General features: G+C 33.2%; 1 long non-coding RNA gene across 2 annotated transcripts in view; it reads left to right on the forward strand.

Annotated features, from left to right (window-relative positions):
• The window catches only part of LOC139704667 (uncharacterized), a 193,091-nt gene that overhangs the window by 143,352 nt on the left and 22,075 nt on the right, over positions 1 to 27,664 (forward strand). Inside the window, exon 5 of one of the 2 annotated variants that reach the window (XR_011706548.1) lies at positions 14,442 to 14,636. The exons of the other annotated variant lie outside the window; for it this stretch is intronic. This is a non-coding gene — a long non-coding RNA (uncharacterized lncRNA). Of the gene's footprint in view, positions 1 to 14,441; positions 14,637 to 27,664 lie in introns of those variants that run through there. 2 annotated transcript variants of the gene reach the window in all.

The following is a 27,664-nucleotide window of genomic DNA, read 5'->3' on the forward strand; positions in this document are numbered from 1 at the left end:
ACCTTCCATCCCTGGAGTGAACCCCCAATTGTTCATATTGCACTATTTTAAAAATATATTTTTGTATGCAATTTGCCAGAATTTTATTGAGAATTTTTGCATCAATATTCATCAGGGATATTGTCTAAAGTTCTATTTTCTTGTACGTGTCTCTGCCTGGTTTTAGTATCAGATTATAATTCTGGTAGTGTAGTTAAAGAAAATAGAGATTTCTCCTACTTCAGAAAATTCTCTTCATCTTGAGACCAAATGAGCAAGTGTGAAGGCAAAGAGGAAGGAAGCATTAAATGTGAGAGCTAGGTCATTTTAGACACCAGAAAATTCTTTTCTACATCTCCTTTCTACCATGCCATATGAGTGATATGTTTTGAAGAGTCAAAACTAAGGTGGTATCCAATAAAAGAGCACAGAAAAAGTTGTTTAAATTACTTTTAGGTCTTGACCTTATGAGAAATGAGCCAAGAGGTGATGTATTTAAGGTAATGAGTGAGGAAAAAACATCCTAGTTTTTCAGGTAAGATAATTTGTAGTCATCTGGATACATAATCCTAGTATGATATTTCAGCAGCTGCAGATGCTGTATAGTTCACTGTGGACTTAATGAATAAATGCCTTAAGGTTGAAAAGTAATTGTTGCAGCAATGTATATCATCTAATATTCAAAAAGCCTTAGTATGTTAGTCAGCTTTTCTGTTACTGCAACAAAATTGCTGAAATCATCAACTTAGAAAGAAGAAAGTTTATTTTGGTTCATAATTTCAAAGATTTCTGTTCCTTGTTGCTTGGTTCCTTTACCTTTGGGTAGTAAATTATACAAAATTACATGGTGAAATGGTGGAATGGTAGCCCAGAGTTTAAGAGGGAACCAGAAAGGAGCAGGGCTCCTAATCTCCCCTTCAAGAACACACCCCCAATTACCTAACTTCCTTCTGCTAGGCCCTACCTCCTAAAAGTTCCACCACTTCCCCAAAAGTGCCACAGACTAGGGACCAAATCTTAAACATGCGCTTTTGGGGAAATAGTTTAGATGTAAACTATAGTACTCAGAATAGCTTCTCAGGGTTACCTATCTTCTTTTACCTTAAGTGATTATAGTTGTTGACAGTATCCTATTAATACTTGATTTAAATTATAGTTAAAGTAAAAAGTAAGCAACACATAGCTCTCAAGAATAGTATAGTAAAGTGGAAGTTATAGGCACATTTTATCCATTTTTATGTCCCTTCATTTAAATAAATATTTCATTTCTAATTGGAATTCAAGATGTAATATTATTTAGTAGAAATTTAGAAAGTTTATCTCTCTTCTTAGATTTTTGAGAATATAGTCACAAAGGAGATCCAGACTAACATTAATAGCTCTAAAAAGGTTGAAAGTATAATCATTCATTCAAAATAATTTCAAATTCCATATCAAATAATCATTTTTTTTGTTTTATTAGACATTTCTCCTTAGTATATATGGTTATGCAATTTAAATTTGCATTTATATGTATACAATTTTATATTACACTATACACTTGTACTTAATATATAGAGGCTATATTTGAAATAAATAATGTTTTCTGTGATTTTTTTAGTGTATATATGCCATCTGATATACTTTATCTTTACTGAATAAAATTTTGTTATGATTCAATATAATAATATAGAATTTTGTGTTATACTATATTCATATAAATGCTGTAATTAACAGTTATTAAATTAACCTAATCAATAAATAGGCAAAGCTTGGAAAGCAGTCTCAAAATCTGTTCTATTCTTTGAATCATGTGTTTTTCTTACATACTGATTGAATTTACCAGATAATTTCTAAATCATCGCTTTAGAATATGTGTCTTGTAAGTCAACTTTCTTATTGTATCTTATAAATATTAAATGTAACAAAAACAGTTTCTTTGTGAGTTAATTGAAATTAGTTTTACCTTAAAATTCTCAACATTTTCTTCTGATTCTTAGAAACTTAAATTTATCAATGATATTGTTTGTTTTTCTCAAGGATAACTTATTTTTAAGGACTTCAATATTATTTTTGATAAAAGAAGTCATCTGCAACTGTGAGTCAGCAATGATAAAAATAAATGACCAAATGAATATACAACAAAGAGAGAAATTCTGTGTCTGAGAATTCCAGATGACTGTGTAGGTACTCCTCCTTCAAGGAAGTGCAATGTGGTTTTCTACTCCTTGGGCATGGGCTTTCTTCCAAAAAAATGAAGGTGGGACAAAGAATAACTTAACAGGAGAGAAACTCAAAAAATGCTCTCTCAGGGGATCAAGGTTAAACTCAGGGGTGATGTTGATAGCACATATTCTTGACATGATATGATCAGGATGGCACCTGACCTCTGCAGTCTTCTTCCCTAAAATGTGTAGACATAATAAGAAAAAAAATCCTCTGAGGAAAATTCTATAAAATTCCTGACCAGTAATCCTCAAAACTGTCAGTCATTAAAAAGAAGAAGTCTGAGAAACTGTCACAACCAAGAGGAGACTAGATTACCTAGAATACCTAGATTACAGAATACCTAGATTAGAAGGGGCCAAATATTTATTAAAGATATAATCAAACTGCTATATACAGGTGATCTAATTTCTGTTAGAAATAGAAATTTTTCTAGAACAGGGAAAGAACATTAGATCAACACTAAGGAAATCTGATGTGGTATGATCTTTCATTCATTGAAAAGATCAATTCGTTAGTCAATTTCTTCTTTTGGGACATAAAATTTGTTCCTAGACTATTTATAATGGTTTTTAAGGCATTCAGTTTAGTTCATCCTTGTGCTAGAACAGAGGAATTGACAACTCTTCTCAGTTAAAAGAAAATCTGTAACAAATATTAGTGCATTTTTCTATTTATTAATTTCATATGTCAAGCAAAATCAATCAAAATTCCATTTATAACACTGAATAAGAAGCATCAACTATCTTAATATTTTCTTAATGGCAGAAAAATAGAGTACAATAATATCTAAATTGAAAAAAGTACACTTATAATCATATTCTGCATGAAACTTAGAATATCTTACTTGGGATTCTGTACATGACATCTGCCTCAGAATGTCTATATTTGAAGATATGTCAAAATTATGTTTTTATGGAATCAAATGCAGTTTTAGAAACTGTAACTGCCATGATTGGAGACTACTAGGTTATATTTCCCTATGGGCAAACTTAGTAAATATGTAAGTTAGGGTTCTAACTTTGCTGTTATTTTCAAGCTTTAATGAGAAATTTGATTAAACTTGTTCAAGATGATGAGATAAATGAAAATGTACACAGCTTCAACGTTGCATCACTGGTGGTATCTTCCTAAGTAGAATACCATCTTCTGGGAGAAGCTCATGGCTGAAGCATAATTATTTTTATTCTCTGTAGACTGTAGTGCATACATTAGCAGACATATTCTCTGGTGAATGGCAGCATAATAGAGGAAGAGGACTCTGGAGAACCATATGGAGGGTCTGTGTTCCCATAGCAACCTGAGCATACATTGAAAGGATCTGTTTCCATGACTATCTTCCTCTACAGTGTAATGGACTCAGTGAAAAGAGTATATCTTGGTTTTTAATTTTCATTCTCTCCACAGTTATTAAAGGTAAACATTCTAATCTTAACTGATGTTGCATTTAGATGGGTGGATTCCTATATAATATATAAATCAAATCTGCTACTTAATGTCACTATGGCAGTAGAATTTTTGCATTTTCTAATTCATATAAATGAGATAATCTGTTTTAACAGTTTGAACTTGATTAGACACTAAGTAAATATCTGATTTCCTCTAATCTAGATGAGATCATGGAGTTATTTCAATATGATTTTGAGCATTGTCTTTTATTTCCACTACTTTTTAAAAATTAATTATTTTGCTCTTATTATCACCATTAGAATTAAATCTTAATTTAAAAGAAATGCCCCTATTCAGGACAACTGACAGACTAGATGGCTGAGAAGTATTTTAAATGACTGATGACTCAGTCTTGGGCGTAGAAGAAATACAGGTTATAATTCTTTACATGGTTTCAGGAAATGTAAATGAGTTAAGAAAATGCTTTTATTTTCTAAGGTTTTACAAGTTTTAGGACCTTTCTTGATTTTTTTTCATTTATTACTATTTGTAATAAATATAAGTGAGGGAGTAAAAATATGAGTACAGTATTGAAGTTATGTAGATAACTGTCATGGTTTAAATTAATATGAGCAAAATATGAAAGTTTTGTTATTGTTGTTGATGTTTTGGCATTAGGGATTGAACTCAGAGGGGCTTTTACCACTCCACAATATTCCCAGCCCTTTTTATTTTATTTTTAAAATTTTGACACTGGGTCTTGCTAACTTGCTTAAAGTCTTGTTAAATTGCTGAGGCTGTCTTTGAATTTATGATTCTCCTGCTTCAGCCTCTGGAATTTCTGGGATTACAGGTGTGCATAACTGTACCTGGCAAAAGACAGAATTTTTAATGTTCAGAAAATAAACTTTGAAATTTTCCAATGTTTTATGAAGTATTGCTGTGCTGCTTAACTTAAAACATTTATAATTTATTTCTGAAGAAGGGGAGATAGAAAAGATCAGTTGTCATTCCAGTCAACAAGTTTTTGAACTACTGTTCAGCCTTCTTCCCTTAACATTACTCTTTAAGTATTTACTGACTTCTGTTAGACTTTCTCTGATATTATTGCTGGGCTCTAATATTTCCAGGGCACACCATTCTAAGGAGTAGAAATATCACATTCAAATGTTCCCACAGAGAGACATTAAAATGTATTTTCTTTTTAACATTCTGTTGCATTATAATGTCCAAAGAAGACAATGTCTGGATTAAATTATTCTATTGACTGACATTTTGATAGCACTGCTTTAGAGCACTTATTTCTCACTTGGGATACAGAAATAGAATTATCTTTATTAGGATAATTTTAAAAAATCTTTATTTTTTTCACTCTAACTGAATTTAGTATGTAATCATGAGTGAAAGTAACTTAACACAGTATTGTTAGCAGGAATTATGATTTTTGTCACTATTGTAAATCAGATTTTCCATATTATATTGCAGTTGATACAAATATCTCAAAATATTGTATGTGTTTTATATTTTACCAATACTTTAAAAGAGTATTCTTTAGATTATTATCCAGACTTATTACTCAATGCCTTACTAAGGAATATATATATATATATATATATATATATATATATATATATAGAGAGAGAGAGAGAGAGAGAGAGAGAGAGAGAGAGACAAATGGGTTTTAAAACATTTTATAATTATATTTTAATCTTTTTTTGTAATCTTATTTATCTTGCTGTATGCACTTAAAAACCTCATTCTGAAGAAACAGCTTTATCAGATTGTGCTTTGAATAGTGACCAGAAGACACATAGGGAGATCATGATTCTAATATTTCAATTCAAGGATTCAAGCTACACAATATCAATATTGTATGAAAATATTAGGGACAAAATCTTTAAAATGTACTCATTCACAGCCATTTTCATGTGTGAAGAAGAGAGAGACCCAGGAGGTATGTGTATCTTTTTAAAATTTATGAAAAATAACTGGGGGAAAGTAACATTAGAGAAATATCTCATATCACAAATTTGTATAATCATCAAAGCTGATAAGAAATATAAAGTAAAAAAAAATGGAACAATACAGATGCATCCATAAAGGTGAATTCATATATTAATAAAGTATAGGTAATTACTTTGTAACTGTGATGCAAAATACAAATGCAAAAAATATAGTAAATCTTACTTTGCTTCTGGCATCTGAGTGTTGGTCAAGCAAAGTCAAAAGACAAAGACAAATTGAAAGAATTTATTTTCCTGGTAGATCAAAGTAAAAGGTATTATATTAATAATATAAATTTGAAAATTTGATGGAAATGGTAAAAATTGCAGCAGAAATATAAGCAAAAACTGTGACATATAAAAATTGCCATCTCATTTCTCTATTCTTCCAAAGCCCTCAAATTTTCTCTCTCCTGAATCTAAAGCTCAGAGCATCATCCAGGGTTGTACCAGATGTTACTTGTCAATCAGAAAAAAACAAGAGGCCACACCTTGATCTTGACTAATATAAACTACTTTCACACACACCCATACATATTTTTCTGAATCATTTGAGAGAATGGTGTAATGTGATATTCCATTCCAGTCCTAAATAGTTTACTACATATTTTTCAGATCAGAAAATTGTCATATCAAGAATATAACATTTAAACAATATATTGATATTAATTACAATTTAGCAATTGTTCCAATTACATCTTTATTAGCAAAATCAGAAATGTATTCCATGATCACATGCTATATATTAAAATTTAAATAACAAACATTATAGTGTTAAAGGTATAGCCTGTGGTTTCCAACTCAGTATAAAAAAATCAGCTTAAATTAAGAGAGAAAACAAAAAAAAGTGGGATTAGCAGAAAGAAGAAAATGAGGTGACAGAAATATATTCAAAATATTATTAACCAGACTCTAAGTGAAAATTATAACAAACCTAACTTAGAGTATAGAGATTATGTGATTGGGTTTTTGGAGACTATCCAGTTTTTCATGAGACACACAAATGAAACATCAAGAAGTAGTTAGATAAAGGATGGAAAAGGAAATAATAGTCTCATGGTGACAAAAATGAGCTAATATAACTATATCAGCACTAGGCAAAATAAACTTTAAGACAAAAAGAGTTGATAGTGAGGATCCAAGATGGTGGGCCATAGGAGGCAGCATTCTGTGTCGCTCTGTGACCCGGGTCTCAACTAGTGGGGATATTGCTTCTCTGCAAGTGGTAGAGGACCCCTCACAGCTGCTCCCATGCAGGAATGTTGGCCACTATGCCCACAAAGGACTGTGGGCCTCAGCAGCAGAGCAGGACTCCCAATTCCCCCACTACTCGCCTTTGCAGGACTGGCTGGTACTTGAGCAGGACCACCACCTGATCACCCACCTGCACAAAATTTCATGACACCACTCCCATGCAAGATATCTGGCTGCTACCCATAGGCAAGAACTCCAGCTACCGCTCCTGTGTGGGACCCTATCTACCAACATGGGACTCCCTCAGTAGCCTTCATCTTGGGACTCTACAGCTATTGCCATAGTCCCCTACATGCACTAGCCTGACTGTACCTGGGGACATTGCACAGGCTCTGAAGACAGCTGACAGCACAACACTGAATGCAACAGCGCTCATCTCTGAACATATAGTCCAATGCTATCGCCTGGCTCCCCCCACCAGACTGGACACCCCATTGCTGAAAGCAGCGGCCTTCATCTTGGGGCACCTTCATCACCATCTTTAATTGGGGTAACTCCCAGTTTGGAACACTGGGTCACCAGGTGACCATAGTTTCTAATTCCCCCAACTCCCCAGTTACCACTAACCTGGCACAGTGACTGCATAATACAAAACAGCTCTCCTCTACAGGTGTGCAACCCTCAGAGTCCAACACACAAGACCTCCAGAGAGAAAGGTTCCTGATTAGGAAATAGAAAGGGAGAGGGTGATACAGTTTAGAGACTAATTTAGAGACCAGGAACCTGAGGTCTTTAAGTGAGATTAGGAATTAAGACCAGGCACCCACATCACAGGAGTGGGCCCCAGAGGAGATCTGTGAGGTGCAGTCTCCTATCAGGGACTGGTGGGTGCCTTACTTCATTTCCAGGTGGCCTGCAACCAAGACCAATCCTCCCACCCTGGTAATGTTCACCATCCTGAGGGCAGAGATACCAACTAACAACAGACAACCCCACCTATTGGATGAGAAGGGAAGCAGAAAAGATACTGATCTGCCAAACAAAGCAATCCTTTTTCTTCCTTTGAGTTTTTTTTTTCTTTCTTCTCACTCTTTATTCTCCCGCTCTCACATCCCCAACATATGTGAAACCAAATACTTTTCATGAATTAGGATATTGAGATGTGGGATGTCTGAATACCAAGCTCTGAAAGCTCTGAAAGAAAATGAATGCCAGCCATGTACCTTATATCCAGCAAAATTAAGCTTTAGGCTTGAGGACAAAATAAAATTCTTCCATGATAAACAAAAGTTAAAAGAATTTATAACTAGAAAGCCGGAACTATAGAATATCCTCAGCAAAATATTCCATGAGGAGGAAATGAAAAACAACAATGAAAATCAGCAAAGGGAGGCATTACACTAAAGAAAAAACTAATAAAAGGAGAAACCAAGTCAATTAAATACCCAAAATAAACAAATATGACCAGGAATGCAAATCATGTCTCAATAAATAAACCTGAATGTTAATGGCCTAAACTCACCAATTAAAAGACATAGACTGGCAGATTGGATTGAAAAAAAAAAAGATCCAACAATATGCTGCCTTCAAGAGATTCATCTCATAGGAAAAGACATCCACAGACTGAAGGTGAAAGGTTGGGAAAAAACAAACCACTCACATGAACTGCAAAAACAAGCAGGGGTTTCCATCTTCATATCAAATAAAGTAGACTTTGAGGCAAAGTTAATTCAAAGTAATAAAGAAGGACATTTCATACTGCTTAAGGGAATCAACCATTCATCAACAAGACATAGCAATAATAAATACATATGCTCCAAACAATGGAGCATCTATGTTCATCAAACAAACTCTTCACAAGTTCAAGTGTCAAATAGACTACAACACAATAACTCTGGGTGACTTTAACACATCTCTTTTACCTCTGGATAGATCTTCCAAATATAAGCTGAACAAATAAACTATAGAGATAAATAATACAATCAATAGTTTAGACTTAACAGACATATATAGAATATTTCATCCATCAATGAGTGAATACACTTTCTTCTCAGCAGCACATGGATCCTTCTCTAAAATAGACCATATGTTATGCCACAAAGCCACTCTTAGCAAATACAAAAAAAGAGAGATACTACTCTGTGTTCTATCATATCATAATTGTATGAAATTAGAAATCAATTATAAAATAAAAATAGAAGCTATTCCAACACTTGGAGACAAAATAATATGCTTGTGAATGAACAATGGGTTGCAAAAGGCATCAAAGAGGATATTAAAATATTTTTAGAGGTAAATGAGAACACTGATAAAACATATCAAAATATCTGGGACCCTATGAAGGCAATACTAAGAGGAAAGTTCATTGCATGGAGTTCATTTCTTAAAAGAACACAAAATCAACAAATAAATGACTTAATATGACATCTTAAAGTCCTAGAAAAAGAACAAATCAACACCCAAAGCAGAAGAAGACAGGGAATAATTAAAATGAGAACTGAAATCAACGAAATTGAAACAAAACAATTGAAAAAATTGACAATACAAAAAATTGGTTCTTTGACAAAAAGAAATGAAATTGATAAACACTTAGCCATGCTAACAAAGAGGAGAGAAAAATTCAAATTACTGACATCCATGATAAAAAAGGGAATAGCATGATGGGCATTACAAAATACAGAAGATAATCAGAAATTATTTTGAAAATTTGTACTCCAATAAAATAGAAAATATTGAAGGCTTCAACAAATTTCTAGAATCTTATGACAATCAATCAACACACATGAAAAAATGTTCAACATCTCTAGTAATTAGAGAAATGGAAATCAAAACTACTTTTAAGATTTCATCTTTCTCCAGTCAGCGATTAAGAATATAAACAACAATAAATGTTGGCGAGGATGTGGGCAAAAAGGCACACTCATACATTGCTGGTGGGACTGCAAATTAGTGCAACTAAAATGGAATGCAGTATGGCGATTCCTTGGAAAACTTGGAATGGAACCTCAATTTGACCTAGCTATCTCACTCCTCGATTTATACCCAAAGGGCTTAAAAATTGCATACTACAGGAACACAGCCACATCAATGTTTATAGCAGCACAATTCACAAGAGCTAAATTGTGGAACCAAACTAGATGCCCTTCAGTAGATGAATGAATAAAAAAATGTGGTATATATACACAATGGAATATTACTCAGCATTAAAATAGAATAAAATCATGACATTTGCAGGTAAATGGAGATAGAGTTGGAGAATATAATTCTAAGTAAGCCAATCCCCCCAAAAACAAATGTCCAGTGTTTTCTCTGATATGAGAATACTGATCCATAATGGGGATTGAGAGGAGCATGAGAAGAATGGAGGAACTTTAGGGTGAAGGGGAAGAGTGGGGAAGGGAGGGGGAAGGGCTGAAGGAAAGACAGTGGAATGAGGTGGATGGACATCATTACTCCAAATACATGTATGAAGACACAAATGGTGTGACTCTACTTTGTGTAGAGCCAGAGACATGAAAAATTGTGCTCAACATGTGTACTATGCATTGAAATGCATTCTGCTGTCATATATAACAAATTAGGATAAATAATTTTTAAAAAAATGTTTATATCACAAGGAACAAATATTTGGAAATAACATAAACTCCATTTGCATATAACTTAATGCTCAGTACAGTTCAAATTACACAGGAAACTTTAGCTATACGTGCTTTAATATGATTTTCTCTGTCAGGGAAAATGTTGATCTTTAATGTAGTAATTTGGTGTTGTATCTGTGATCCTGATCTTCATTTTGAATGGTGCAGTTTTGATATATAATCTATGAATTTCATAAGGCTCAATATAATAAAAAGTAGCTCAAAGTAGACAGACCAGATAAAGTGGCCAGACAATTCCAATCTTCTGAAAAAAATGTATTGAAAAATTGACATACGCTAAAAGCACCATAGTGAGACATCTTGTCTGTCAGATTATGGGGAAGATTATAGTATTACACGTAAAGGATAAAGACATTCTGAAAAATGACAAAGGAATGTTTGGCATGAACTGCTGTCATCTTTAATGATTTAATGAATCATAATGCTTGACCATGTGTTAAAGACTTGGTTGCCAACCTTTGATATTACTGGGAGGTGATGGAACCTTTAGGACTTGGGGCCTAGGCAATAGAAGTGACATTGCTGGGGAAATTCCCTTGAAGTAGATATTGAGACTCCCGTGTCTCCTTTCTGATTTTGTCCTTGGCTGAGCAACTTTGCTCTACCACTTACTAGCCACTATGACATACAGGTCCCCAAACAAAGGGGTCAACAGACCATGTATTGAAACCTGCAAAAGTGTGAAGTAAAATAAATCTTTCCTCCATAAAAGCTGTTTATCTCAGTTATTTTGTCATAGTTATTTCAAGCTAATACCAACCATTGTTTCATATACTTAAGGAGAAAAGTACCAAGTCTACTTGACCAGGTGATTTTTAGATGTCACCATGGAAAGGATTCTACCATATAATTGTGTGAGTTTAGAGCAATAAAACCTATTATAGAATGTTAAATGATACCTTCTTTCAGAGTTCCAATTAGTAAGGAGTTCCTCTGCTGATCTCACTTGGTCTGCTTTATTTTATATGCACAAGAAACTATTTTTAATATCTTAATTTTACACTAATGTCTTTCATATAACTGATTTGGAGGTTATTTTTGATAGTAGAAACACTTAAATGACTGCAGGTCACCATGTAAATAGAAATCTCTTTTACTTTTCAGCACTACAGTGATTTTTGGTATAATGTTGCTAATCTAGGTTATGTTCAGTCTACTAAGGCAGCAGCAGTTTAAGTTATGTACGTAGTAGACTCAGTAAACCTACTTACCTGAGCTCTTTCACACATTTTATTTAAATGTGTGACTGCCAGTTAATCTAAAATGTTAGTCTGTGTTTACTTATAAAAAAAATTATGGATGCATTTCTCAAGAAGAATGTTATGAGATATACAGGATGTGCTCTTGCTATAATGAGTAAAATTTTGATCTTTGGGGAGAGTGTCATATTCAAAAAGAAGCTAATACTAAATATGAATTTTAATTAACATACTTCTGTATGGCTACCATTTTTTAAGATAGGTCTGATAAACTAGTGTGACTGTATGGAATATTTAACTTTATTATACTTTCTCTTTATCTGTCTGACCAAATATAATCTGTACAAAATAGTAGTTAATATATCAAAAGGAAGAAAATTTTAATTAGCCTATTTTCAAACTTGAGAGTAGTTGTAGTCAAGAATGAGTGGAGGATTTAGCTACTGATAATAAACTTATACTAAATTTATAGATTATATATATGAAATGAATTAATGGTCTTGATTATATCATAAATTAGAATTTATAAACTTCATAACTAAATTCAAATAATATCTGAAGTAAATTATTGTAGTGTTTTTTGTCATTTTTTGGGAGTGAAGAAATCTTGAAATATGGAAGTATGAAATAAAAATTATAATTAATTATCTGGGGTTAAACTACCTTTTCATAGAGGTGATCAAATGGTCTAGGGTTGATTCACATATAACTCCATCTTTTGTTCTCCTGAAAAATGATAGAATAATTACAGATGATGCCAACCACTACAAAATTTCCTCACTGCTTTTAAGGCAGTCACAATTGTCCTCAGAAACTCATTCAAAAGAACAAAATTCCCTAATTTTTAATCAATCGTAAATAGATTATACATGAAATGGTTCTTATTTTACTGATTATTAAGGTAAGTAATAGCATTCATATAGTAAAGTTTAGCTATTTTATGATAGACCTTCAAAAGAAAACAAAAACAAAGGTATTGGTATAACCTCTTTACCTAAAATAAGATTGTCAGATACAAATGTATAAGAGGTTAATATGTCCCTTTCTTCCCTCTCACTCTTCCTATTTATAAATTTAAGGGGGGAAAATGGATGACTTGTAAAAGAAGAAAGTGTCAAAAGGTTATAAAACACTGCAGAGAAAATGTTTTTAATGAGTCTTCAAATACCTTGAAATGAGTAAAATCAGAAATAATGTCACCTTAATAAAACCAGATAATGAAACCAGTGTTCAAGACAGATTTTCTAGTATTATTTCTACTTATCTGTACAGCATAATTAGCAGTAGGCAAGTTAGGTTGTAAACTGTGAGAAAAACAACATATTTTCCAACTCTGGCTCCTAGCTCTGCTTCAGGCAGCTGGGAATGTTTTCCAGAAATAGAAGATGGCTGTAACAAACAATAAAATATAGGTGGCGAGAGCCACGATGATCTCTTTATCACATCTGTCATCACTCTACATACTGACAGATTTATCAGAATGCCAGTGGGTCTGAAGGCAATGTGTCACAATCTGTGGATTTGCCTCGTCCTGAAGAACTCATGGCTTCATTAGAAAACAAGGGAGGAACTTAAATAAAGAAAATTTGAAAATGAATTTATGTTCCCCAATAGCAGGGATTAAAATTTTGAATGTTGTGATAGATGTGTGGTTCAATAACACTAACTTATTTCTTCCTTTACCTATCTATTGCCCTTAAAAACATGATTCCTTAGTTTCTTATAAACCAGGAACACAGATGCTTGGCTCTTTGTATTTAATTGTTTTGATGATGTTGAAGATCTCAAAATCCAATGATTAAACTCACTGAAGGTTTTATTTTTTATTTGTCTTTTCTTATTAAGTCAGTCAGGAAAGTAAAACACTTGTCTACATTGCTGAAGCCTAAGGTCTTAATCTGTCACATTGATTACATGACTGTAAGTCTAAATAAAAATGTGTCAAAAAGGGCACTGGTAGAATTCAAAAAAACTGGGTTCCAATTCAGCTATTAGAAACTATGCCACTATAAAGAGAATCATTATATCTCACCTCAGGATTTTGTTGTAAGATCAAGCAAAATAAATCCTTTTGTGGAATAGAAAATTATATTCATTTATTTGTGAAATACTAGCGAATGAAATGTGTATTATTAAGGTAACAAAATATTCCCAATGAAATGTATTGTTCAGAGTCAGGGCATTGGGGCTCTGGGCCTGGTAATATGTGTTTAATAAATTATAGTTGGGGGCTGGGGTTGTGGCTCAGGGTAGAACACTCGCCTAGCATGTGCAAGACGCTGGGTTCAATCCTCAGCACCACATAAAAAAATAAATAAAATTATAATTGTATGCTGTGGTGGTTCATATGGGGTTGATTTCAATAAGGCTGCTTTTCTGAAGATATGCTAGTATCTTATTTCTTGTTTCTGGAAGTTCTACTGGTCTAACCTTGTATTAGTCATTTATCTTCTCTAGAATACTAATTTACTGCATAGGAACATAAAGGATAAGAGATGATGATTATTGATTGCCATTCCAGTCTTACAATGGTCCAGCTTGTTCACCCTGCTCATTCTTCATGTTGAGATCTGGTAGGATGGGCACAGAAAGCATCTTCAGACTCTTCCTGTTGAATGTGACTAAGTGGAGCTGAGGTGGCTTCCTTGTCCTGTTATATCTTCACATTTGTAACAAAGTGCTCTCTATCTTGGTCATCAGAATTCTAACTGATCGTTGTTATTTGCCTGAATCTTACAGAGATTGGAGAGTAAAATTAATAAACTGACATATAAAAAACTTTCTTTTTCTTGTTTTCCCTGTTTTCATGAAAGATCTGCTGCAGAAACACATTCTGATGTTGTCACAGACACAGACATCAGTGATTCAAAATTCAGAACCACAGAAATCTTCCTGAAGGTAAAATCAAGAAAGATTCTAAGAAACAGCTATTCTGCATCTGAAACGACCATGATTTCTGAACTACCACAACTCTACTTCCTGTAAATAGTATTGTTCATGCTTTCTGTACTGCCTTGTAATTATGACACATTAAAGGAATTCATCTTACATTTTTTCCTAAACTCTTTTATTTTCAAACTTTTATTTTATGTTCACACACACATACACACACACTCAAACACACATACACATATACATAATTTTCACACACAATTTGGAAGATTAGCAGGCTGGAGACAAGGTGCTGGAAAGTGTTGGAGCTCAAGCGTGAAGCAGTCTGTTGTCATAATTCTCTCTTCTTCAGGATTCTTTTAAAGGCCTTCAATTGATTAAATGAGTCCCAGTCACATTATGGAGGACAATCTGCTTTGCTCAAAGTCCACTGATTAAAATGTTACTCTCATCTAAAAAATACTGTTCCAGAAACAGAATAATTGAATAAATATCTGGGTACTGTGGCCTAGCCAACTGATACATAAAATTAACTGCTATCCAACTCTTCCTTCATTCCTCTTTATTGCTCTTAACCTCCCTTGGCTAAGTTGGACTTGCCACATAATGAATAAGAGCTTTTAAATGTTTATATTCAGTTTTCATTTCTTATAATAGTTCCAACAGATATTCTCCTGAATATTCTCTCCCTCCAGGTGCCTTTCAGGACTTTTAGTTCTAACATGTTTTAAATTAAAAAAAAACTTAAGGAATTATCTTTCCTTCCTTATCTATTCTTTTCTTTTATTAATGACAATATTATTCAATCTATAAACCTTAAAGTCATGTACAAATTCTCTCCCTTCATCCTTTTTCTCTATTGAAGTTCAAATTCACTCAATATTTATTAAATACCTTGCATATATCAGATAATGTCTTAGGCAATGTAAACAAAATAGTGAAGAGGCAGACAGTAAGCAAATAATCCCCTGAATAATTTCAATTGTGGTAAACACTATTAAGGAAAAGTACAGATGCTAGAAGATTTTTAAGGGCATCCTGTATTATGAGGCAGAGGGAGCATGTGCAAAGACCCTAGGACGGAACGCAAAGTGGGAAAAATTCCTGAGTACTAACTCTGAGTCAGAAGATTTTATCCTCACAATGATCTCTGATATAGATGTTATGATGTAGTTAGCATTTTAGGGGTTCAACAAATGTCTGTTACATAAAGAAATCAATCCTCATTCTAACTGAGGAAACTGAGATTCAGCAAGAAAGCCTGAGGAACTTAAATTTACCAAAGGTAAAGTGGTAGAGTAAGGATTATGTCCTCCCCAGGGGATTCAAAAGAGAGCCACTGCCTCTACTTATTCCAGTACTGGCCCATCAGTATGTGAGAAAAAACTTCCAAATCTTGGTAAATCCTGGTAAAGCAGCATAAAATTTGTCCTGATTTTGCTACACCAGTAATGTGGTTTTTGTCAGTATTTAGTTTGCATGATCTTGATCACTTTGGAATATATTCACACTAAATAACCCTAGAGATTGATTAAAAGATTCAGTTTCTCTTCTGCTCTTAATTAGTCTCAGCATTCATTTCTTACTTTCTTTACTAAAAGCAATAATGCCTTTTTTAACCTTCCAAAATATTTGCTTTAATATCACACAAATGAAGTGATTATGAATTTCAGATTTGGCCCGATTTCAAAATTAACTTACTATATCTTCCCCCTCACCTCACCCTGCTTGCAGGAAGAAGCAATTCTTCCAATTTAGAATACAGTATCTCATAAAGATAGCATAACATTTATGTGAACTCCATGAAAATTTCTTTTAATTTGCAATGAATAAGCTTCACCCTAGGAAGAATTGGAATTGTTACAAGAAGAGTCATCTTGAAATTTAGAAATCTGTCATAGATTTTCAGTTTAAATATTCACTATGCTCAAATTGGTACAAAGTTAGTAATTTTAAAACAGATTACATAGCATTCTCTAGACATAAACATTCACTGGCAGGAGACCAGAAGGGTCTCCTTCTCTGAAGTGTGGCTGCTCCCCTATTCTGCACTGCAGCTTCACATCCCATAAAGCTGTCTTTGCCCAGTGCCTCAGTGATGTATTCAGCAGGCACCTCTCAGTGCAGGGGAGCTATGCAGGGGAGCTCTCTTCACCTTTTTCTTAGTTGTTGGGACATCAGTCACTTATAATTTTCCTTTTGTTTTACACTGGGGCTCTTTTATCACATTCTTTGATGAGCCTTTTCCTTACTAGTCCTCCAGGTTCTGGAATGTCTTAGATAGAAGCCATACTGATCCCTCTTCTGGAGCATCATGCTTTACCTAGGTGATCACATCATTACCACTACTTTAAATATCATCCATGCACCAAAAGCTTTCTGTCATTCTAGTTAAGATTTTTCTTCAGAGCTTCAAGATTGTTCACTTTAAATATGTTTATTATATTTAAAATATAATTTCTTAGCAAAAAGGCTAAGAAATGATTCAATAGCCTCATTGATATTTATTTCCACTTCAATTTCTCTTAAGACCCTAACCATGTCTAATACTGAACTGCTAATTATCTTACCTCCAAACTTCCTCCTTTGATTGTCTTCCCAGTTCAATATAAAGTGCCAACGTCTATCTAGAAGACTAAATGTCATCCTTGATTTAGTTCTTTCCCTTCTAGCAAGTCCTATTAATCTTATTTTCAAAATATAATACATATTTTTATTTTGTTTCAGAGATGCCACTCTTTTAAAAACTATCATCCCCTATTGCCTGGACTCTTTTAGGAGCCTTTCAGCAGGTCTTGTTTTAATTTTGCCTTTATTGTTTCTCAGTGTAGGATCATTTAGAAATGCAGGTCACACTTAATGCCTTCCTTAATCCTCTTCATTTCACATAGAATAGAATCAGATGTTTCTATGGCTTCCAAGGTCCTATGCCACCCTGTCCTGGCTACCTCTCATGTCATCTCATTATTCTATCTTCTTTGCTCACTATATTTCAATCCTACTGTCTATGCTTTTTGTTTTGTTTTGTTTTTTGTTTGTTTGTTTTGGTCTCCTCTAACATGCTGAAGTCATTTCTGTCTCATTTCTACTCCTAAATTGTATGATCTTTCCAGAACTTTGGAATATTGTTATCATGGCTTCTGCCTAAAAAGCTCTTTCTTCATCTTCTTTCTTATAGTAGCTTATTTGTTGTTATTATTTTTCCTTTAGAAGATTCACTGAAATTTTCTTCTCAGGGAGATATATCCATATTCCCCTACTTAACTGTTTTTTTCCACTCCCAGCCATATTCACATATTAGTCTGTTTCATTCCTTCTCATTACTTGTTCCAATTTGAAATTGTTTTGCTCTTCATTGCTTTTCCCTTATAGTTTGTCTGTAAACTCACTGATGTTAAAGTTCTTAAGTTTTTTATTTCCTTTGTACCAAAATTTGCTAAAATGAATTTAGGTACATAATAAATAAATAAAAGATACTTAGATATGTTTGCATTGAATAAATGAATTAATATTAACTCTAAAATAAATATAGAAAAATCAGATTGTAATGTTCACTATCAATGAAGAAAATAACTAAGTTTTTTCTAAAGGCAATAAGATTTTAAGCATGGAAACAGAATTCAAAATCTGTATTTTTTTTCTTGGTACTAGGGATTGAACCCAGGGGGTTTTTAACCACTGAGCCACATCTCAGCCCTTTTAAAATTTTATTTAGAGCCAGGGTCTTGCTGAGTTCCTTAGGGCCTTGCTCAATTGCTAAGGCTGGCTTTGAACTCAGGATCCTCCTGCCTCAGCTTCCTGAGCTGCTGGGATTACAGGCATGAGCCACCACACCTGGCACAAAATTTGTATTTTTTAATTAGACATTTTATCCTTAGGGGAAATACATCATACTAATGATCAGGTTCTCTTCTTTTGGTCAGAGTAAAATTCAGAGGGACCCTCAATAGCATTTTAATAAAAATGTATGGACAAAACAGAACCCATGATTAAATATAACTATCATTAACTTATTATTTACTATGGACTAGACCATTTAAAGAAATAATGGCCAAGAATTTGCCAAAATTAATGACAGGTAGCAAGTCACAAATCTAGAAAGCTCAGAAAGCATCAAGAAGAATAAATACCAAAAAAAAAAAATTGACAGGAATTCTTATCATATTCAAACTGCAGAAACAAAGATTTAGAGAAATTGTGAAAGAAGCCAAAAGTTGGGAGTTCCCAACCACAAAGAAACAAGCATAAGAATTAGAGGAGACTAGTAAGGATATTGCTCAGTGGTAGCACATATGCCTGGTAGGCATGAAACCCTGGGTTCAATCCCCAGCACTACCAAAAATATAATAATAATAAAAAGATTTACAGGAGACTTCTTTGAGAAACCCATCTATATCAGTTTCTTGTGGTTACTGTGACAAAGTACCACACACATGGACAGCTGAAAATAACAAATATTTATTCTGTCACAGTTCTGGAGGCTAGTAGTTTGAAGTCAAAACATGAAAAGGACCATGATTCCTCAGAAAGCAATCCTTGGGGTTTTTTGGTTGTAGCTGCATCGCTTCAATATCTTCCTCCAGTAACACATGACTTTCTTCCTCTGCATCTACATGTCTTCATATTACTCTCTTTATAAGGACATGGCTCATTGGATTTAGGGATGACTCTAATCCAGTATAAACTTATCTTTTCTTGATATGTCTGCAAAGACCCTATTTCCAAATAAAATCATATTCTCAGGTACAGGGAATTAGGGCTTGAGGGAGAAGAATCATCTTTTGGGGAGATGCAATTTAACTTAGAGCCAATTCACCTTGCAAGCCAAAAGAGAGTAAAGTGTAATAATTTAATTGTTGAAAAAAAGTCACCAACCTAGAATAATCAACTTATATATTCAAGAAATTACCCTTTAAAAGTGAAAAGAGAAATAGACCTTCTCAAACAAAAAACTGGAAAGAAAAATTTTCCTACATAAATTGCTTAAAGAAGTTCTTCAGGGAGAAGGAAGATAAAAAATGTCGGGAAACCAAATCTACATAAAGGAGGGAAAAGTTCTGGGTAAGGAACAAGTGAACGAAATTGAGATATTTTCTTTTGTTTTTAAAATCTTAATTCATCTAACAGATATGTCACAGCCAAGAGGAGCCTAAGGAAACACGATAAGTGAATGTTATCCAGCAAGATTTTAAGAAGAAAAAGGATATTGGATTAAACTTGGAGAAGTGAATTAAAATATGGACTTAGTTAATAATAATGTTTCTATTGGTTCATTAATTATAACATATATACCATAACAATATATAATGTTAAAATTAGGGGAATTTGGGTATGGTATATGTAGCAACTCCTTGTATTAACTTCACAATTTTTCTGTAAGTCTAGGACTAATTTAAATAGTGTATCTTCAAAAGTGTATTTCATTTTTTATTTTAACATCATGAAATATTTGTAATATAAAAATCACTATGAATGTCAATTTCCAATTCTTCTCTCTGAAACTTTTTAACTATATATTCAGCTTCACATTGTGTTCTTCAGCTTTTAAATTTTTTCTTTTATTTTCTCCATCTCTTTGATTTCATGTCCCATTATACCATTTATTAATTCTATTTTCAGTTATTTTTTATTATGCTTTTTAAATTGAATGTTAATATCAATATTCACATTTTTTCCTAGAAATTAAATTTATCCTATTTCAAAATCTGCCAGACCTGTTAAAAAACCTCTTATGTTTTGAATCTCATCTTTAAGTGATTTAAATGATTTTCTCATTTCTTCAAGTACTTTTATGCCCATTTTACTTTGTTTCTGATAATTCTTAATACCTGAATTCTTTGAGATGTCATTGTGTCTTTGTTGTATTTTCCTCATGGTTCATCATCTCCTTCGTGTTTTGAAATAAGAGGACCTAATTCATTGACCTAGCTCAAGATTATTTCTCAAGAAAGTATTTAATTGTGCTTAAGTCAACTGCTCTGGAGCACTCCCACTTTGAGATCCTTTGAATTAATTGCCACTAAAAATGAACCTATTGTTAAAATTCTAACAGAGTCTCCCCCATTTCCAGCCCCCACCTCAAAACCAAAGCCCAGGAGGAAACTGAAGTTTTTTTGCTGCTTAATTTTCCCTGTGGATGGACATATTTCAAATTTCATCAGTTGTTGAGATTATAGCTCATAGGGTTTCCTACATTACTCTGGCTCAAATCACTGTTTCTTGTTTACTTACAAAGTTATGGTACTATTATCTCCTTCCTTCTATTGAACATATAAAACATTCTTCTTATTCCTAATTTTACAGTTCTAGCTTAGAAATTCCAAATTCCATTCCTATTCCTTTGTTATTATTTGCTTAAATTTTAATATGCACGCTTAAAGATATCTAACATTGATTAATGTTTATCCACATTAAAATAGCATAAGCATATTAGAACAGTATATTTTTTAATCTTTTCATCCAGTCTTCCATATATTTTATATAACATTTTAATTGCTATCATTTCTCTTAAACTTTTAATTGAAATATAGTAGAGAAAAAAATAACTTTTCAAATTGCAGAAATTTTATGAATTTTTTCCAAGTGAACGCAGCTATGTTGTCAATACGCAGATTGAAAATACAATATTGCCAGTACACTAGAAACCCTCTGTATAGTTTCTTAGATATTTCTTCTCAAAAGCAATCACTATTTTTGCCATTGATTAATTTGACTAAATTTTTATTTTGAATTTTATATAAGCAAAACAAATCAAATAATATATCCTTCTTTGTGTTTGCCCTCTTTGATTACATTGGGAGGTTTATTATATCATTGTATGTGGCGGTGGAGTTTTTCTTTTAAAATAAATTATTCCAATGCTTGGATACCCACATTTGTTTTTCCAACTTAATATTAAGAGTTATTCAGGTGGTTTCCAGCTTTTAGCTGATACTAATAATGCTACAGTGAAAAAATATTATATGTCTTTGTTTGCATATGTGTTAGAGGAGAATTAATAGAATATGGGGAAGCATATGTTCAATTTAGAAGACATTGCCAAACAGTTTTCCAAAAGTGATTATTCCAATTTGCACTCTTACATAAAGTGTTTGTGAATATCAATTGCTCCACATCTTTGCCAATGTTTGGTATTGTCAGTCTTTTCATTTTAGCAGTAGTTAGGGTTTGGATGTGGTGTCTCCCAAAAGCTCACGGGTGAGACAATGCAAGAAGGTTCATAGAAATGATTGGGTTATCAGAACCTTAACAAGGTGGCACATGCCAGTAATCCCAGCAGCTTGGGAGGCTGAGACAGGAGAATCAGGAGTTCAAGGCCAGCCTCAGCAATGGTGAGGTATTAAGCAACTCAGTGAGATCCCTTCTCTAAATAAAATGCAAAATAGGGCTGGGGATGTGGCTTAGTGGTTGAGTACCCTGAGTTCAGTACCCAGTACTCCACTCAAAATAATAATAATTATTATTATTATTGATTTGTGGAAGTTGCATTATATCACTTGATGGGATTAATTAGTGATAACTGAAGGCAGGCAGCATGTGGCTGGAAGAGGTGGGGCATTGGGGGCACAGCTTTGGGGTGTATATTTGTATCTGGCAAGTGGAGACCTCTCTCTGCTCTCTAATCGTCATGTGATCTGTTTCTCTCCGCCACACTCTTCCACCATGATATACTGCCTCACTTTGAGCCCCAAGGAATGGAGCCAATGGAGCTGGCCTTTTATGAACTAGGACCTCTGAAATTGTAAGCACCTAAATAAACCTTTCCTCATCTACAATTGCTCTAGTCAAGTCCTTTAGTCATAGCAGTGAAAAAGCTGACTAAAACACCAATTATGGTGCTTGTATTTCATTGTGTCTTAACTTGCACATCCCTGATGATGAATAACAAGGAGTAACTTTTCAAATGCTTATTGGTCATTTCTTTATTCCATTTTTAAAGTTCCTTTTCAAGCATTTTGCCTCTTTTAAGCACTGATTTGCTTTTAATTGTTGATTTATGGGCCAGACAAGGAATCCCAGCAGCTTGGGAGTTGAGACAGGAGAATCATGAATTCAAAGCCAGCCTCAGCAATGGTGAGGCATTAAGCAACTCAGTTAGATCCTCTCTAAATAAAATACAAAATATGGCTGGGGATGTGGCTCAGTAGTTGAGTGCCCCTGAGTTCAGCACCCAGTATCCCCCCAAATAATAATAATGATAATTATTATTATTGATTTGTGAAAGTTGGATTAAATACTCTAGATTCAAGACCTTTTTTCAGATAAATAAAATACAAATGTATTCTCCAAGTCAGGGGCTAGCCATTTTAGTCTCTTAACAGTATTTTTTCATAATTAACATATTGATTTCATAACATCTAATATAATTTTGTCCTGTTTAAAAAATCTCTGCCTTTGCCAAAATTTTGAAGATAGTCTTATGTTGTTATCTTGTGATGATGGAATTATTTCACCTTTCATATTTAAGTACAGAATCCACCTGGGTGTGATTTTTGTGAAGGATCAACACAACTAGCAAATTTATTTATTTTCCTGTAAGCATCCAATTAACCTGGCACTACTCTTATTTTTTGAAAAAAATCATCCTATTGCTCACTGACCTGCACTGCTAGTTTTCATAAACTTTCTATATGAATGTAAGTATGTTTCTGGACTTTCTCTTCTGTTCTATCGGTCTTTTGCCTATTCTCGAACTATTACCATAGTGCCTTAATTATTATAGCTTTAAAACACATTTTGATATCTTGTTTATCCTCTAACTTTGTTCTATGTGTTATGTAAGATGGTTTTGACTATATCCACCCATCTGCATTTTTACTTAAATTTTAAAGTTTTTTTCCAGTTAAAAAATTCATGCTAGGATTTTGATTGGAATCTTATTAAATTTACTGATCAGTGTGAGAAAACTTTACATCTTTTCAGAATTGACTTTTATAGTTCATAAATATGACCTATCCATCAATTTAACTAGGCCTTTAGAAGCATGAGATTGGGGTAGTCGTCGTCACATTCCATAAAACATCAACAGAATAAAAAAAATTGGATTAACTCCAAGTAACTTAAATAATTTAAAAATAATCTAAAAATTGATTAACAATGGTAGTTATTTCCAAGTTTTGTTCTGTGGAGATGTGAAGTAGATGGCAGTTATAGCATATGAAGAAACCAGTGTGGTTATGCTATATGTAATTTTTCTTTATCATTCTGGACCTTTCCACTTTAACACGTGAGAGGTGTTAAAGTCTTAAGCCATGGAAACAGTATAAAGTTTTTTATTTTGAAATCCAGACAAATTAAAAAGAAAAATACAGAGAAACTAAAATGAGAGAAAAATTTAGTACTTAACATTTTGGACTGCTTGGTAGGAAAGACTACCCTCTATTAATAAAAGCCTCAGAGCTTGGCTACTTGTGAAGACAAATAGTCTTGTTTTTCTTAAGTACATAGTTATTTAAACAAGTTGTTCTCAAACCATTCCAAGAAGAGCTCTTATGGACCTTCATTTAAAGAATTAATGAGACTCTCTTGCAATGAAGAACATTCATTTATATAAACATTTGTTAAAAATCTATAAAGTATGATTCTTAGGTTATTTAGAAATTCAATAGCTTCTCCTATAGTTTTGTCTACACTATTAATTTGATTAACAATCACGTTTCATAGTACATATCCCAGGTTTAATTAGCATAATTTTTTAAATTACCGTAGTTCAAAATAATGAGTTTTACTGTATTAAAAAAGGAATACTTTTTAAGTAAAAATAATCTCCATCTACAAAAATTGATGATACATAGATCTCTAAAAATGTGTTTTGGCAGAATGTTTATTAATGTTATAAGCTGTCCTGCTTGGGATGAACTTGAGATTTATAAATGCCAGCTATGCATACTCAGGCAAATCTTTCCTTCCAAGTGTATAATTATATTAATTCATTCATTTCATTCAATAAATATTGATACATTTTGGGGTGTCAGGCACTATTCTAGGTATAGGTGATACAGGAAAGACATAACAAATTGCAATCTAATGGGAACAGACAACAATGAGCAAGATAAATAAGGAAAGATAGTATGTTGAATGTCAAAAGGGGCCAAGGAGACAAGGTGAGAAAGGGCAATAGCAAGTATGTTTAGGGGTTAAAATTTAGAAAAGTCACTAGGAAAGTACTCACTAACAGGGCAACATTTGCATAAAAATGTAAAGGAAGTGAGAATGAGATGTGTTAATTCTTAGGGAAGAACATTCTAGCAGAGGAAACAAGTGCCAGGATCTTGAGAGAGGAGCTTGCTGGGAATTTAGACACATAAGCAGAGGAGGTTGAATGAAGGAAGAAACAATGAGTAACAAGATGAGAGAGAAACTGAAACACATCACATAGGGCTCAGTAGACCTTGTAAAGACATGGATTTTGTTCTCACAAATAGTTTTGAGGAACTATTGACATAGTTTGGCTGTCATTTTTTTAGTTTTAGAGGAATAACTATTATTGCTATGCTTAGAATAGACCAAAGGGGAACAACGGGAGAATGAGCAAGAGGAAGGCAAGAAAGTTCTGGTTATATTTTGATGGTAGTAGGACTTTGCTGATTGATTGGATGTGGGATGCAAGAGCAAAAGAGCATATAAGAATGATTGTAGTATTTTTAAATGAACTTTTAATTTTAGGAACATTTTATAAATATAGAAAAAATTATAAATATGACAGACTTTCCATATTCTTCATACTCAGTTTCCTCTATTGCTTAACATGGTACTATTAACATGGTGCATGTTATAATTAATGAACCAATATAGATATATTACTATTCATTAACACTCATATTTCATTCAGATTTTCTTAGTTTTTGACTAGTGTGTATTTTATGTGCCAGGATCTTTTCCAGGATGCCACATTATATTTAGTTGTCATTTTGCCTTAAATTCCTCTTGGATGTGACTGTTTCTCAGACTTTCCTTATTTTTCATTGTCTTGGAAGTGTCAGAGTATTAATCCCTTAGAGAATGTCCATCAGTTGGGATTGATTTGATGTTTTTCTTCTGGTTAGACAGGTTATGTGTTTTAGAGGAAAAATCAGAGGCACAGTGTAATTGTCATTACATAGAATCAAAAGTATACAATGAACATTAATATCACAGTTGACATTAATCTTGAACACCTGGCTAAGGTAGTGTTTGCGAAGTTTCACCACTCTCAGGTTACTTTTCCTCCTTTCCCTATTGCACTTTTTGGAAGGAAAGCCACAATGTGCAGCCTATACTTAAAAAGTGAGGCGTCATATTCTGTGTTCTTAAGAGCAAATTATCTACATAAATTTTCAGTTTTATGAGATATTTGTCTCACACTTATTTATTTAATAATTTTTATATCAGAATTAACTTATTATATTCATTGTATATTTTGCATTTATACTTACTACTATCGTATTTGTTGCTCAAATTGGTCAGGTTTTAGTCATCGGGGATTGCTTTGTTTGGACTCTGTGAAATTCTTTCTTTTCCTCTTTCTTCCTTTTCCTCCTCCTCCTCCTTCTTCTGGCACTACAAAAGGTGCTTTAGGCTTATCTTCCAGATAAGAATATATAGAATCATTCATTTCACTAATGAGCTCTAGTTCCCTTTACTAGAGAATATATTAGAAGCCAAGATTTATATGTTAGTTGTGCTCATTGCTATTGGGGTGGCACTGGTTCTGGCCCCTGTCAGACCAAGGAAATGTGTGTGCATGTCTGAGGGTATGTGTGTATTTGCATATATGTATAACTATTTCTCTATATTACTATCTGTATCTATATTAAGTCAAATATAAGTTCATACTAATGTCTCTACCTTGAAATTACCACATATAACATGGATCATTCTAATTGTATATTTTTGCTTGTCAGTTATTTCCTGCTCTAATAATTGGAACCCTGTCACACACCATCCACTGTCCATTTACTTAATTGTTAAAATACATTAAACTTTATGAGTAGTTTGAGCATTAATCCATACTGCTGTGATATGAAACTTCATTAACAAAGTACAATGATGACTTATATAGATTACTTTTTGCCTGTAATCTTACAAATTCTCCTCATTTTTTAAGTTACTTAGGTCCATACCTTCTGTCCCCATCTTTTCTGTGAGAGTCTTTCAAACATTTTTAATATAGCTAAATTTTTTTTTTCCAAATTCCGCATTCTATCCTGGGATGCTATGACCTCTTAAATGTTTTGGTTTTTAACTTTGTTTAAACTAGCTTACGTTATAGTGCTGAAAAGTTGTACAATTCTGACAAATACCTAGTGTTAAATATCCACTGCAGCAGTAGCCTACAAAATAGCTAAAAGTCTCCTGTTTTTTATCTGTTCAACTCAATGTTTCCTTCCATATGCTGGTAACTAACCACTTGATATAAATTCATGATGTTGAACTGCAGAATACAAATCTCTAAAATAATTCTCTTATTTACTGAAATTTATATTTAGAAATAAATAAATAAATAAATATAGAGAGAGGAAGAGTATGATTATTGTCCTGGTATGTATTTTTGCTTAAAAATTACCCAAAATCCAGTAACTTAAAACAGCAATAAATTTTTATCATTTTATTTCTTTCCAACAAATCTTCAATTTGAGCAAGGTTTAATGAGGAAGGCTTTTATCCATTCTTCTATTATATGATTTCATTTCCTCCTTTTGGTGACTAGTTCACGTGCATAGAGATGTTATTCAGTGAAGTTGTTAGAACATGTGTCCAATGTTATAGACATTAATTGAGTACTTATTATGTGCAAAGTATGCTGCTACGCAATGTGACGAATATATTCAAAAAAGAAGACGGAGACAAAGATGTATATCTTGCCCCCAGGGAATTTATAAATATAGGACATGTTAATTTTGATGGAGATTTAGATGCTACAAGAAAGATAAAAATAGCAGTACTTCCCTTTCAGGTTACAATTTAGTATATGTGAGTCAGAATTGATATGGTGGATCCATTGTCAGAAACTCATGCATCTTCTATGAGTTGTATTCTTATGCCTAGAAACAAAATGTTTCACAAAGCCCACCACATTCTGGGCCACTGATTGCTACAAAGAAGAAGGGAATGCATTACTGTCTCTCTGGTTATGACATGGAATTGCTCACATCCCTTATGCTTA

The sequence above is a fragment of the Marmota flaviventris genome, chromosome 1 (assembly GCF_047511675.1).
Source record: "Marmota flaviventris isolate mMarFla1 chromosome 1, mMarFla1.hap1, whole genome shotgun sequence".
Classification (NCBI taxonomy): Eukaryota; Metazoa; Chordata; class Mammalia; order Rodentia; family Sciuridae; genus Marmota; species Marmota flaviventris.